The sequence below is a fragment of the Hirundo rustica genome, chromosome 1, assembly GCF_015227805.2.
Source record: "Hirundo rustica isolate bHirRus1 chromosome 1, bHirRus1.pri.v3, whole genome shotgun sequence".
NCBI classification, from domain to species: domain Eukaryota; kingdom Metazoa; phylum Chordata; class Aves; order Passeriformes; family Hirundinidae; genus Hirundo; species Hirundo rustica.
The window spans coordinates 57,159,535-57,174,584 of NC_053450.1; positions in this window are offsets into that span (position 1 = coordinate 57,159,535).

Sequence of the window (15,050 nt, forward strand, 5' to 3'; positions counted from 1 at the left end):
TTGTCGATATGTTCAGAAAGGAGAGGGTTGGGGGGTTGGGGGGAGGGAGGGAAAAAGGGGGACACGTCTGTGTTGTAAGAAAGTGGTGGAAACAAATGAAACTGTGTTGGTTGGTGTGAAGGTTTCTGCATGACCGGAGAAGGTCCCTTCTGGGGCTCCATTGCAATGGCACATTTGGCATGGGGGCCTTCCTTCCCGCCCCCACCAGCAGGCCAGCCTGTCTTCACCCACAGCCTCTGTAGGTCCTTGCCACAGCCTACAATTCCTGCTGGAGTCACTGAAATGTCGCCAACTCAAGATGCAATGTCAGTGCTGCCGGGGTCACCTTCAGATCTGAGTGGGTTCACTCCCTGCCCTGTAGGGTGGTTGGGTATTTTTTGAGCCAGACACCAACAAATACTGGAGTAGCAGGCTGGTATGTTTTCTTGGAAATAGGGTTTGATGCATTTTAAGGCTATTGCCTGGTCCAGCTCTAATCTTAAATTCCTGGGGTAGAAATTCGTACCTTACACATACAATTCTCACGATGCCCCTAAGAGCTGTGAACATCCCTATCAGCAGCACAGTCTTGTCCTCAGAACTGCTGCAAATTCTTCTTGTTTGCAAATTATTTAGGTAACCATGCCTGCAAGCCTAACTTTAAAAAGTGGGAACTGTTCTTCAAACAAAAAAAAAGTGGGCCACTTGCCCAGATGGCAACCACCCATGCCGTGGCTGGGCCAGACGTTGTGGAGCTGAGCTCTGGTCTTGTCTTTCTGGTCAGCGTTCCTTTGATTTTCTGTGTTTCCTTAGATTTCTGTTCTAGATGCACATTGTATTACCTTGTATGATCACGTGTCAAGCATCTGTTTACTTTCAAAAGGAGGATGAGTACCTCGCAATGGAAATTTCCTGTCTTTGGAAGACGCCTTTAAAAAACGAACTGTAGTAGGTGTTTGTAATCAGTAATGAGGGAATAAGTTGGAAGGCATACCTGTTGGTGGGGAATGAATTTTATCTATCCTGAACATTTAGATTTTTGTAACTGTTATCAAATATTTATGTACTCCTTGTGATGCCCTGAAATGTTTGAAATTGTGAGAAGAAAAATCTGCCCTCTTCTATGATCTGAGGAGCCTTGTGTTCTGTTCCCAGTGTGAAACTATTGCCATGATTACCAGAGGGATTCAGCTCATTGATCGTTTCTCAGGACAGGTTGAGGAAATGTATCAAGGAGGAGACACATAGACTCTTTTCCAATGAAACAATCGATTTTATGAACTATAACTGAAAAAGTGCTGTTGGGTTGTTTTATATATGCACATTATATATATGTATTAAAAGGTATGGAAGAAACTTCTGCTTTTGATTAAACATTTACTGATACGGTATGGTCAGCTTTTCTCCAACCATTTTCCTGGCTAAGAGACCTTGCAGACTTACAGCTTTCTACACCTCAGTGAACGGCTGCTGAATAAAAACGCTTTGTGATCCACTTAAATGAAACAGTTCTACCCCACCACAATCACTTTTATTTATTTTTCCCGCTTTTCCTTGTCTCACTCACTACCTCTTTTCCTTCTTACAGTGCTGCCATACTCAGGAATAGAATGGCTCCCTACAGAGAGTATTTTGATGAGCTAAAATGAAAAACTGCTCTCCCATGCTGTCAGGGCGCAGTACCTATGGAACTCTCAGAGCTGTACCCATCAAGGAAGCTTCATTCACACTTTCATTTAAGAAAAAGATTCGGTTGACATTTTTCTTAGGGAAGATTTCCAATTTGCAAATGTTAAATGCAAAATGTGATACAAAAGGATAGATATTCTGCTGGTGCATTTCTGTTGCTCAGTGCAGCTTTGCCAAATATTTGCCTTTTGGGGAAATGGTCAGTTATTTTTATTCCTTTGCAACTGGGATTCTTTCATTTACCCTAAAGTTATATGTATTTTGTTTGAAATTCCTTAGATTAAGTTTTCAGTATGTTCTACAGGTTTCAATGCTGTGTCCAAGTAACTTTTTTCCTCTGTGACTTAAATACTAGTCACATAATAATTACATATTCTATGTAGTCCAAAAGTGGCTAAAAGGCAAAACAGGAGACTATCATAACTGCTTTATAGTTCCAGTGTCCATATACTTTAAGAACCTATCTAAATTCTCAACCTAGTACTTCAGCTGTATTTTGATAAAAAGCATAAGATCTATATAATGTTCTCTTTCTGTTTCCTGGGGAACAGTTGCTGTCTGCGCCTTTGTCTTCTCATGCAGTACCTGAGTATCGTCAAGTTAATGAAAATGTAGATGCTATTTTCAAACAAAGCACACACAAAAAAAGAGAAGGGGACCTTACAGCAGTTTTGGCTATATATATGGCCATATATAGCAGTTTTACTAAATATTTTGCTTTCATTGCATAGTGCAAGCATCTTCTTGACTCGTACATTTATAAAATGTGACCTGTGAGGTCTCATACAATACACAGAAAATTTTTAAAAGCTGCAGAATACAAGCAACCTCTAGCAGATCTCACCTGTTGGGAACGTATTTCTTGTAGAGACCAAACACAAGCACACTAGAATTTGAAAATGAGGATGCAGCTTTACAATGTACCGTAACACGGTCTAAGACAACTGGCAACCTGAAGCACAGAAGTATTCAGGAGCCAGTGGATGCTGCCATTAGTGCCATTCCAGAACAGCAGATGACATCACTGTAACATTGGTGTATTCACATAGCTTCCACAGGTGTTCCTCAGAAAAGCTCCATGAGAACCAGGCAGACACTTTGATGAGAGTTTGCCAGAATATTCGGTTTTCATGGAATTGCTTTAATTCCTGGCATATGCCTGTTGATAACCTAAGTGATGGCCACTGAGACTACTTTGTGCAGCTCCTAGTGCTTCCACCAGAAGGAAAACTCTCTTTTGGAACACATGGTAGAGCTGCCTGCCTAGAGACTACAGCAGCCTTTAAATAGACCCAGGAATCTCATGGGCCTCTGTTCCAGTCTCAGCTTTCTTCCTGTGCAAGGCACACAGATAATACGTCTACTCCTGACCCAAGAGTTGCTCTCTGTTTCCAGCTAATGAGCTGTGAAGGGATGAAGGGCAACAAAATGTCTTCAGTGGTAACCAGATGCAGCTGGTACAACTGGAATGTAGCATTAGTATGTGATAAAATAGAAGAAATAAAATAAAGCTTTTGCTTTTATTTCTGGTTCTGAGGATGTGTTATGAATATATAACTGTGACCATGATCGACATTTTTTTTTTTAAATCACCCTTTGATAACAATATATTCACCCCTATGAACCAATAACACATGGCATTACTAAATATAGTTACTAATATATCTTAACTGTGAATATTATAGATTGATGCATGCTGGTACTTTTGATTTTGAAGTCACTTGGTGCAGAAAAGGTGAAATTGAGAGAGACTGCTAATAAATCATCAAATGGTGCTAAGGAACTTGAATAGTCCCATTTTTTTTAACAGCTACATGTCATCATTTATAGTTTAAATTCTCTGTGAGTATACTTGTTTGAAACAATTTCATCTGCCTTTGTAACAGAAAAAGAAAGAAGGCTCTTATAGCAAGGAGTTTGCTGTTTTACTGGGTAAATATTTAGACACTACTTTTTGTGGCAGGCACATGGTCACATGTATCAAGGTCTGTCCTTGGGAGGTTTTGCTTGGTTTATTTTCTTCTTCTTTTGTTTCACAAAAGCTACAAGTAAAGCTTGAAAATGTATTGACAAACCAAAAAGTTTGTTGAGGCATTGACAATAGCTGCTCTCTTTTGCTTTGTCAAAAGTCTACCATGACATTTCAGGAAAATACATCATTCCACAACACATATATAGAAATACTGTTGGGATGCAGAAAACCATAATCAAGTTTTGTTCTAAGTTAATAAGACTTTGCTGGAAGAGGGGTTGAAATTGAGTGTCTGAGGGCAAAAGTGTTTTAAAGTGCTCTCTATAGCAATAATTTAAGTACAAAATACAGCCTTCAGGCACCCATTTATTTAGAAGTTGCTAAGTGCAGGCAATCTGTGACGACCCTTACCTGCTTACGGCAAAGAGAAAAAAAGGTCAATCATTAATCATATCTATGTATTGCATTTATCAGAAAAGGAATTAACTTCATGATTGTTCAGCTTTCCAGTCCAACAGGCAATGCTATGAGGAGTAGGGTTTTTTGAGAGATTTGATCTCTAGGAACTCACAAAGACCATCAGCCTGTAGCATATAAACCTCTGCTCAGACTTAGATCACCAGCCACATGTGCTAGTTTTCATCTGGCAGCCTAGAAACTGCCGGGTGGTTTTCCATTAGAAAATGTCTTGAATGGCTGTGCATTTTAGCATGAAATATAGAATTATTTACAAAATACTAAAAAGGAAGGAGTAATGACTTCCAATTAATCTCTGCTTTAGTGTTTAATATCAGAGTATTTTGGCTCCTTTTTATACCTGCCTCAAAGGAATAAGTGGCTTTTATCCATGCACAGAATGGAGTGAACAGTGGAAAAAGCATGAAAAGCTGCTTTTTGATTACAAGAATAGATCCAACCAGCACCAGAAAACTTCATTTTTCCATACATGATTCAAATACTTGTGATTCTTTCCAAACACACTTATTACACAACAGGATATATTAGAATTTTACATTTTTCACCACAAAGAACTGGTCAGAATGCCTGCCTATGTTTTGTAAGTAGAAGATAATGACTCTGCAACACCACTGTAGTGACATAGCTTGAAAATCAAAGAGCTGGATACATGAATTCTGCAGTTATAAAGTCTTGCACTACATGAAGGGTGCTGTGTTTGTTCTTGATACTGTAAATAAATGCTCTTTTTATTTTAGATAAAAATGTGAGGTAAATAGGAAACAAGGATAGGCTTATGGTGGAATGAAAGAAGCCGCAAAAAATATTGACTCCCTTGTCATAACAAGAAGTTTTTCTCCCTGTACAGGTCCTTAAAAGACAGTAAAAGGTGATGGGCGAAGGTGCTGTGTATTCAGCAATTATTTAAATTGCATTGTGCTTTGAAACCTAAATATTAGTATCCGCTGGAGAACTCCTGCCATTGAAAAAAATGGAAGTTTCACTTTGCAAAGATTTTTACATACCTATGCAGCTCGACAGATTTTTACAGACATAATTAAAACACATATGAAAGTAACTGAGGTTTAACTATGATTAAATATAATTAAAGCATTTTACAATATCCATATTGTTATGAAAATTGCAAGCTGTAATGGAGACAATATTTCCTTTTTAACTGAATATAAGCTCAAAAAGTAATAGGCTCTCTAATATGAAGAAGATAATCTTTTTAAATATCACATTTAATGTCCCAAAAGAAGTAATTTCATTGGGGGTTTTTGTTGCTTTGATACAGAAGTCCTCATGAGGTTCAACAGATTTACTATGTTCTCTTACAATCCTGAGATTGTCAAGTGCATTAATATATTTTACAGTAGATATTTTCCTGTGAGAATATTTCACATGAACAATGTTAATTTTTAATCAGCTGACACATTGTTTTCAGTCTTTTAAAAAATTGTACAATAGCAAGACAAAGTGGGCATAGAAAATAGCACAAAGTTAATTGGCTGGTTTGGCAATTCCATACCAATAACCAAAATAAGGGTTTCAGTTAACATTTATTCTCATTACTGTTCTTAAACAGTATACTTAAAACAGAATAAATTACATAAAATAGAATTACCCTTGTGGATGTTAGTTGTCGCATTTCCTGAGTTTCCATAGATGATGGGCTGTGACAGGAGATATCCGGAACCACTTTCTTGAAATTGTTCTAATTTGAGATGGTTACAAGGAAAAACAGAAAACACATGGGAAAAAAAGTGTTATGACTTCTTACCAAAGAATGATACATGCTAACCTTTTCTTTGAAAATCATCATTTTAGAAAGATAGAGAAATTTATGAAAGGAAGGGGAAAATGTGGTAACGTATTGACAAAAATAAAACCAGATTCTGTAATCTTTTAAAAGGATTAGGAGAAATTGGCAAACAAACACACAGCAGTGCGCCATGTTGAGCACAAAACAGTTTCCCATAGCATTCAATTTCTTCTTCTCCTTCTTTATGTTGTGTGCTCAGTCTAATTCCCAGCTCCGAGTTACTCTGTATGAATGGAGCAAAGCATGACAGGCTCATTTTCCATAACCTGGCTGGGAGAACCAAGTACCAGTATTCCTAACATGCATTATGCAGCATAGAAAAAACAGTATTTTGCACAATGCACCGCCATTGTTATCACACAACTTTGTGGAACTCACTGCAGACAGATATTGTCAAAAGTATGATTCAGAATATTTCACAGCTCATTGAATTCTGGGTGATATCTTCCTTTATGATCCATAAAAATACATACAAAGGTGCTCAACCCTTATTCTTCTAATTACAAAATGTTCTGACAGAGTTTTGTAGGAAAGTTCCTCCCATTCTACCATTGCTGGGTAAATTGTAGACATTTCAAAGAAAATAATAAATGTCTGCTTAAGACAGTTTTATTTCAGAGGAAAAAGAAAGGTATTAAAAGAGGTGAATTTTAATACATGCAAATATTTCTAACATACCTTCCCCTTTTCAAATATACATATAGACATCAGCACAAACAGAAAAAAGTATTGAAGAAAGAAGGAACGATGCTGTGCTTTTTTTTATATCTTAGTATGATAAGCTATTGATCATTTAAATAATTTTATAAAATTTACTGGTATATGCTACAAATTAATTATTTAGTGTAACAATCTAATTGAATAAACTGTTAAAGGAGGTGTTAAACATTCTAGTACCACTGAGATGCTTTTCTGAAATTACAAAGTTGTCTTTTTAAGTAAGCATAAGGTTAGAAGAAATATATTAGCCATGGCTAGTAATTCATATTAATTATTTTATCTAACTATACAGGCTAACTGTGTATAGTGCAGAAATAATCTTTGGAAATTTGTATTAGATAGCTTTGTACATTTCCTTTGGTATTTCTAGCTTAAACATTATATTCTAAGTTATATGTAGGGATATAAAACTGTAAGTCTATATCACAGATAGTAAGGTAAATCTCTAGCTTTATAAATCAAGCCTAATCAGGGCCAAGAAATTAGAGCAGTGGCACTAGTCAGTCCTGTGGCACAGTGGCAGCCTACCCCAGTAGTATCTGAGCTCACACAGCTGAGGCTATCTCAGTGTTCCTTAGACTCCCCTGCTTTAAAGGAAGTGTTGGCAAACTCATCACTTGTTTATCCCATGGCTATGCAGATGCTCTTCCTCTACTCATAACTCTGAATGCATTGTACCATTAGAAAAGACAACAACAGAATAAAGGTAGGGACAAAAGCAGATACAAGGACCCTCTTGGTGGAGGAGTGTCCTACCAAGCCCTGCAGGCTCTTCTTCATCCTAAAAAATATGCGTTGTTTCTGTACAGGAGCCCAGCTTCAGAGGGCAGGGCTGTGTGCTTACTTGTCTGATGCAGGCTGGGAGAGAATTGGGAAGGATCTCCCATTTCCTGAGTGATTTGGCAAGTATGATGCTGGATGAACCAGCATTTCATATGGCAGTGAAAAGCCTGGTCCAGTTTAGTGTTTGAAATGAAACTGCTGTGGGTCTCTAGCCTCAGGGTGGAGATCTCTTGCCTGAGGTATCAAAGAAGCAATGGTCACCCTGAGCCCACACATTCCCTGACACCACACCCCAGCAAGGCACAGCTGTGAAGGTATCTCTTGTGCTCTAGCCCAAAATGGAAAGTGTGTGTTTTGGAAATGTCTTTTTATGTTGTCTTACTTACACCTTGAACAATACAGTCTGAGAACTTGGCAGACAGCTTCTACTCCTGGGGCCTGCAGCCTAAAAGAACATTTTAGCACCTATCTTGTAGACAGACTGGCTGTTTTTGGAAATAACCCTTAGTGTCAGACTTACAAAGCTGTTCAGAGGATTAACTCCTATTGAGCATCTCAGCTTTGAAGGAAATTGCACTATGGTGTACTCATTGAGCCAGGGTTTCAGCTACTGTAAATAAATACCATTGATTTCGACTTCCACAGAGCTCCATAACAGAGTGTATTTGAAGGGGCATGCTGCACATAGAAATTAAAAATAAATTTGAAAAATCAGAGTCCTGGTGCCCTGACATCTTTATGATTACAAAAATAATAATCATCATCCTTAAAAAAAAAAAAAAAAAAAAAAAAAAAAAAAAAAAAAAAAGGCACACCAACAAACAAAACAAAAAAACCTGCCCCTAGAAATGAAACTGGTAGTGAGATCAATCCTCGAACAATCCTCTGAATCTGAAATCTTTCCTTTTTCTGAAGTAAGGTTTCTTATTTGGAACTCTCAGGAGCAAACCAACAAATGCTGGAAGCAGCTGTACTTCAGCTGTTCTGCCTGCTGTGTTTCCTTGGTCCTCTCCTCCTGTCCCCTAGTCCTGGGATAAAACCTGGAGAGAAGGCCAGATGGTTAAGTTGCACAGTATAGTTAGAACAAGCTATTTCTGGGCATTCTTGAAAACATTTAGGTGCCTAACAGAGAACGTGGCTGGGAATTTAGGTCAGGTGGAGGTCCAGCTTCTTGTGTTCCTTGGTGGGTCCAGCCCTTAAAACAGCCTGTTTCCTCATAGAAACATTGTTTTATCCCAAGACACACAGCCAAGGGAGAGCGGAAGATGAGCAGAAGGAGCAATATCAAGAACATATCACAGTCAGAGAAGTTCTTTAACGTAAAGGAATGTGTCTGAAATGAATAAAGAAAATAACCAGTTCTGACTTTCACCTTCTTTCATAGACTGTGAGTTTCTTTCTCATCCTTTTGATCCAAACTCTGGTGGCTCCCTTTCCCACATTCAGAAGTCTTTTTCTGAGATGTGAGTTTACACCCCTTAAAGATTAGTTGTACTATTAATCATTGAATATTCCTTTGAACACCAAATTTAAACATTTCCCTTTTTGACCCAATGAAAAATATTAATTTTATTATTATGGAAAAGGATTTAATTTTTTTTAATCTCATATATTCATTTTCAAATCACACAGATGGTAGTTACCCTAGCATACCCTTCAAGGTATTCAGCACTCAGTTTTTTAATGACAACACATTTTATTATATTTATTTCCTTTCAGCAAAGTTTCTAAGACCTTAAAAAACACATAGAACTATTTTACAATTTAGATTATATGCTTAGCTGGTTGGTATCCATGGCTGGGTCATTTTGCTCCACTGATTCTTTTTTCCTCCCTCTTAACTCTTTGAGCAAGTGGTACATCATGAAATAACACAGTAACTGTTCAACATAAAATTTCCAAATGACAGTTGATGTTGTTTATTCAAAAGAAATGAAAAAAAAAAATCCAAAAGGAAAGGACAAATTATGAGAAATATTGAAATTAGGCAGCAATAAACAATGGTTTGTTTACAATGGAATTCTATTTACATAATCCAAACAGCAAACAAACTCTTACTGTCTCCCAACCTGCCAGACTCAACTCATAAAATATTTAAAGAGTTATAATATTGCATTTCAAACTGAGCTTTTGGAAGTTTCTCTTGTGCATAGCTTGCTAGTTTTTAAACAAAGGAGAATTATGATAAGTTTGGGATATTTTTGGGGGGTGTTTTTTTTGTTGTTGTTGTTTTGTTTTGTTTTGTTTTGTTTTGTTTTGTTTTGTTTTTTGGTTTTGTATTTTTTTAATTTGTCACTTGTTCAGCTGCTGTTCACTGATATTACTATGGTACAAAAATGAGGCTAATGTTTTTTGATTGTTTTTTGAAACAAAAAATCAATATATTGTTCTTACTATGCTATGTGTGATGTGATTTTTCCTGTGGATTATCCTGGTAGAAATAATATGTTTCTGGAATTTGAATTAAAACAGATTACGTACCTGCAAAGGAGTGCACTACAGATTTTGTTTTCTCTTCAAATCTCAAAAATAAGCAATTGTTTTGAAAAGACAAGCTGAAAGTACCAAGAGAGAAAAGAAATAAGGGCAATACTACAAATAATCAAAACAATCTGGTATTCCAGATATTTAACCTCAACCTCTCCCCTCTTTTTACCCTCGGTAAAGCAGAGATATATTTGGACTGTCTCTAAAAGCAGTAAAACAATACCATCTCCTCAGCTTATGGATGTTTGTGTATCAGGACTCCAACTGAGACCTTCTGTGTAATCAAATCCATTACCTTGTTATTTTGGCATTTTACTATCAGGTGGATCATAAGAAATTACCCAATGCTACAAGGTTTCATTTGTAAGGCTGTGCACAACTTAGAATTATCTGCGATGACATTTGATATCTCAGGAAATAAACCAACTTGTTAGTAGTACAGTTCTGTGTATCCTCATCAATCTCACACTCAAGAATTTGTATATCTGAAAACCTTCAGCAAGCAAAATTAAGAAAAAAAAAAAATCCATTGCAATGTGTCCTTGTTCAGGAGTACAGAAAACCAAAACGAGATGTTTTTAATGGTATACGACACTGTGAACAATTTAAGTCTTCAGCACGAGTTGAAAGGACCCTTTAGTTTAGGATATTAGATTTTTAGCTGAAGTCTAGGATAACTACATGTTATTATTGCTCAAATAGTGACGAGAAGTCTTGTGTCCATGTTACTCTGAAAAGAATCTAGGCTCCTATTTTCCTGTGCACGTGAAGAAAGCTTTCCACTGGAGAAGGCTGCGCAAAATGTGCTTTTCATTGTCAGGCTGTGATACTCTTCCTAGCCAGCCAAGCAGAACTGGTTCCTGATTTGTAGGCAGACTCATGATGCCTCCACCACTAACCCCTTCAAAAAAAAAAAAAAAAAAAAAAAACAACCAAATAAAAACCCCAAACACTGTATCCAGTGGCATTTTTACACATGCTTCAAGAGAAAAGTGGAATCAGGCATAGGTGGGCCAGACACACAGTTTGAAGTAGGCACACATAGATGATTATCAACTGTCATGGTAACACTTTCATTTACTGGGTTTCTGTCCTCAGTAATTCAGCAGATTTGTAAAAGGCCAAAAGATGCTAATTCTCAGGTCTGCCTTCTAGTTCTGTTTGTTTAAGGATTTTTTTTTTTTTTTTTGTCTGTTTGTCCAATTTTCGTGTGACTTCTTCTGTAGGTTTCAGCAGGATATATACATATGCACACATACAACTACATATGTATGTGTATTGTTTTGTAAATGTTCTTAGTCATGCTTTCTTCTGCTTTGCATCATTTAATCATATACCGTCCATGTTCTCATTTATTTTTTGTGCAATTAAACCTTATAATAAATTATTAAATATAACCTGACAGTGACAGAGTCTTTCTGTTTTGTTTTCTTCTGGGCATGGGGAGAGTGAAGGGGGTAAAGGAGTGGAGGAGGAGAGCAGGGATTACACTTTAGTTGCATCCCCCCCAAAAAACCACTGAAATTACTGTGGTGAGTGGCAAGAAGCCTGTAAAACCACTGTCAGATACCAAGGTGCTGTTCATTTTTTAAATCTAAGTCCAAGAAGCACTGATTCATTTGCTTTTGTCATCTGAATAACACTGTTTTCCTGGCAGCAAAATAACACCTCCTGTGTGGAAAATCATGGGTATTTATTATTCTATAGAGCTCTCAATTTGACATGCAAAAGCCATGAACATAGACAACATCAAACACACTTTCTTTCTCACCCTGTCACATAGGCTTCTCATACACACAGATTTCTCAAACCAAATTAACTTTATGTAAACATATGCAGCTCCATTCTGCATATTAGAGCTGTTCTAAAATTGATACTTCAGAGTCCACCTGCTAGGTAAAAGTGTTTCAATTGCAGAAGGACAAATATTCTCTAATCCTGCATATGAATTAAAGGGTAGGGTAATTCTGCAGGCTGCAATACAACAACACAGCCTGCTTAAGCAGCCCAGGCCATGTCCAGCACAGCCAGTTTGACCTTCTACTTCTTGCCAGCACAGAGGAAATAAAGTCTATGCTGCAAATAAAAGGCCTGTGCTTTGATTACTTCATTCTTGAGAAAGAACCTAATGGTCTTTTCTTATGTTTGTGTGAGACATTTTTTCTGTTGACATAAATCTTTGTCTGCTGGAGTGATGATTTTTCTCCTCTGTTTTCTCAGTTGTGTATGCCATGAAAATTGGACCTTCCATAACTGTTACAGGGTAGCTAGAAGAACATTAAAAGGAAAAAACAAAAAAACACAAACAAACAAACAAACAAACAAACAAAAAAACCACCACTACTAAAAAGTTTAAGGACTTTTCTCAAAGCAGCTACCACTTTGAAAAAGCAGAAAAATTTTTCTTCAGATGCTGATTTATTATTGGGAAGTGTGAAACCATCAATAAAAATGGGGGCTTGTCTTCTTGTTTTCTGTGAATATATTTCAGATTCAAGTCATATGAAAAAAAGAAGTTGCAGCTTGAATATGTTTCCCAGCTGTCTCACATCTGGCCCCTGGCAAAGCTCCAGTGAAATGCCCCCTTCCCCTCACACACTCTCTTCAGATACTGACACAGTCTCTCCTACATCCATCTTAAAACATGAATTATTCTGAAGCTATTGACTATGCAAAGAATTAAGTCATTTCATTAAGACAACTTAATGTTACAGCCACCTGGGTGAACTGGTGTGGAGGAAAGGGGTCTTCTGCAGAAAAAGGCCAGTCCCTAGCCGATGGCCACTCTAGGAAGAGCTTCATCCTGGAGCAAACATTGACCCAACCATCAGAATGAGAGAAAATCGATTAAAGGACATATTGACGGGGAGGGTTACCACTGGGTCGTACAGGAGAGAGATGGGTGATAGGTGGAAACCCAGAGTCTCACATCCACCATGAAAATGGGGTCTCACATCCACCGTGAAACACACATTTCACTAAACACACCCCCAATTAAGGGTGTGAAGAGACAAGGCAGAAGCAGTGGCATTGGTTCCTGTCTTTCCAATTCTAAACCTCAGGGCTTGAATAGGATTATTAAGGGGGGGGGGAGGGGGGGGGGAAGAGTCAGTGTTCCAAAACATGGACTATTATAGTACAAACAAACAAACAAACAAACAAACAAAAGATGCACTGAAACAGCTAACCTAAAGAATTGCAGTGCAGCTGAACTGGAAAAAACAGATAAGACAAAGAGTATCATAGAATATAAATTTTTGCCTCCGTTTTATAAATGACTTGAGGAAAAAAGACATTAACAAAGACACAAATAATAAGAAGGCTATCAAACCAAAAGAGGTCATTTGTTAATAATGCGGAACAGAGACTCTAAATATGGCTGTAAAGCATTAAAGGATATTCATCAAAAAATAATGAATAGTAGTAATCGTATTTTAAAAATCTTCAATTGTTCCTGTCTATATAGTTTAAGATTAGAATATAAGATTCAGGGGAATATAAAGAGTAGACACAGAAGAGAAAAATCTTAATAAATATACAGTACAAACCATAAGTAAGCTTCATCTCAACACATGAACTTACCCAGATCTGAGTAGAATACAAAGCTTTTGATAAAGCCTCTGTGATTTTCCCCTTCTTTCTGAAGACGTACATTTAGTCAGAAACATAGTGGAGAAAACTGCATCATACATGATAGTATAGTCTAAAAGATCTAAGCCCAATAAAATGCTGATATTGCTTACTTTCCCACTGAAACCAATAAATGCAATAAGAATCCAAATAGAGTTGCAAACTGCAACACGCATGAGATTAGCCCTGTGTCATAAAAGCCTGAAAAAGCTTTTTGATTCTGGAAAATACTAATACGTTGCCCAAAGTTCAAGCAGCCTCATTGTCTTGGGTTATGTAACCTAAAAATGTGTATTCTATTTCATCTGTTGAAAACTGGTTTTTGGGAGATGTTTTTTGCCTTACCTCTTGTAACTCCAGGGGGAGGGAAGAGGATGCCTTCTGATAATGGCCCAGCCATTAAAACCAGGTGGGGCAGTGTTTCTTATCTCTTTCACCACCCCTCCATCCTCCAGGGGACATCTTCTCATAATGGGCCATTAGGGCCCACCAGTGACATGACACATTCCATCATCCCACTGGGAGATGCTCCACACAGTGGGGGAGGAACCAGCTGTTCCTAGCTAGATAAAAACTGGGACGGAAGGACACAAGGGATCTGGTTTTTCCACTGGATTCCTGGCGGAAGACCAGACCCATCTCATCACCACTGGACTTTGTACAGGACCATCTCTACTCCACAGACCTGCATCTGTTATTCCAGGAAGACTTGTTTGGACTGCTTCCAACACCCTGACCAACAGGGTGCCAGGTTGTATCCCCAACTCTGTCAGGGTTTTCCAGGATTTTTGATTGCTTCCTTGCTTGTTTTGTTGTACTACTACATTTATACTTTCCTTTTTTTTTAATATTCCTAGTAAAGAACTGTTACTCCTATATTCATATCTTTGCCTGAAAGCCCCTAATTGCAAAATTATACTAATTTGGAGGGAAGGGGGTTTACATTCTCCATTCCAAGGGAGGCTCTAGCTTTCCTTGACAGACAACTGTCTTTCAAAACCAAGACACATAATATGGTAAGGGAAGGAATGCATTTTCTGCTCGCTATTTTTTTTCTTTGGAAGAAAAGAGATTCTTGATCAGACCACTAGAGATATTTAGCAGGGAAAAAACAGCAAACTTAGATAATGGTTTAAACTATTCATTTGGATCCAGCTGTAAATCTGGAACAAAAAAAAATCGGAGGACAAAAAAAATCTAGAAGATGTAGAAGATTTCAAGATATCACCTGTCCTCTGTGCACAAAATAGGAATAGCAATGCCTAGCTTGATGTTATTCCTGGAAAATCACCCTTAACATATTGTTTCAGCTAATACCACAGTAAGCATGTAGCTGACAAAGGAACTTGAGAAAGCCATTTGTTTTCCCAATGTGAAGAAAAGGGAAAAAAAAACCAGAAAATGTAACTTTTTTCATAGGCTGTAGAACTGAGGGGTTTTTTCAAGTCTAAAATTTTGGTGAGAAAATCCAATTTTTTACATATATTTCTTTTTTCTGAGGGGGATGGT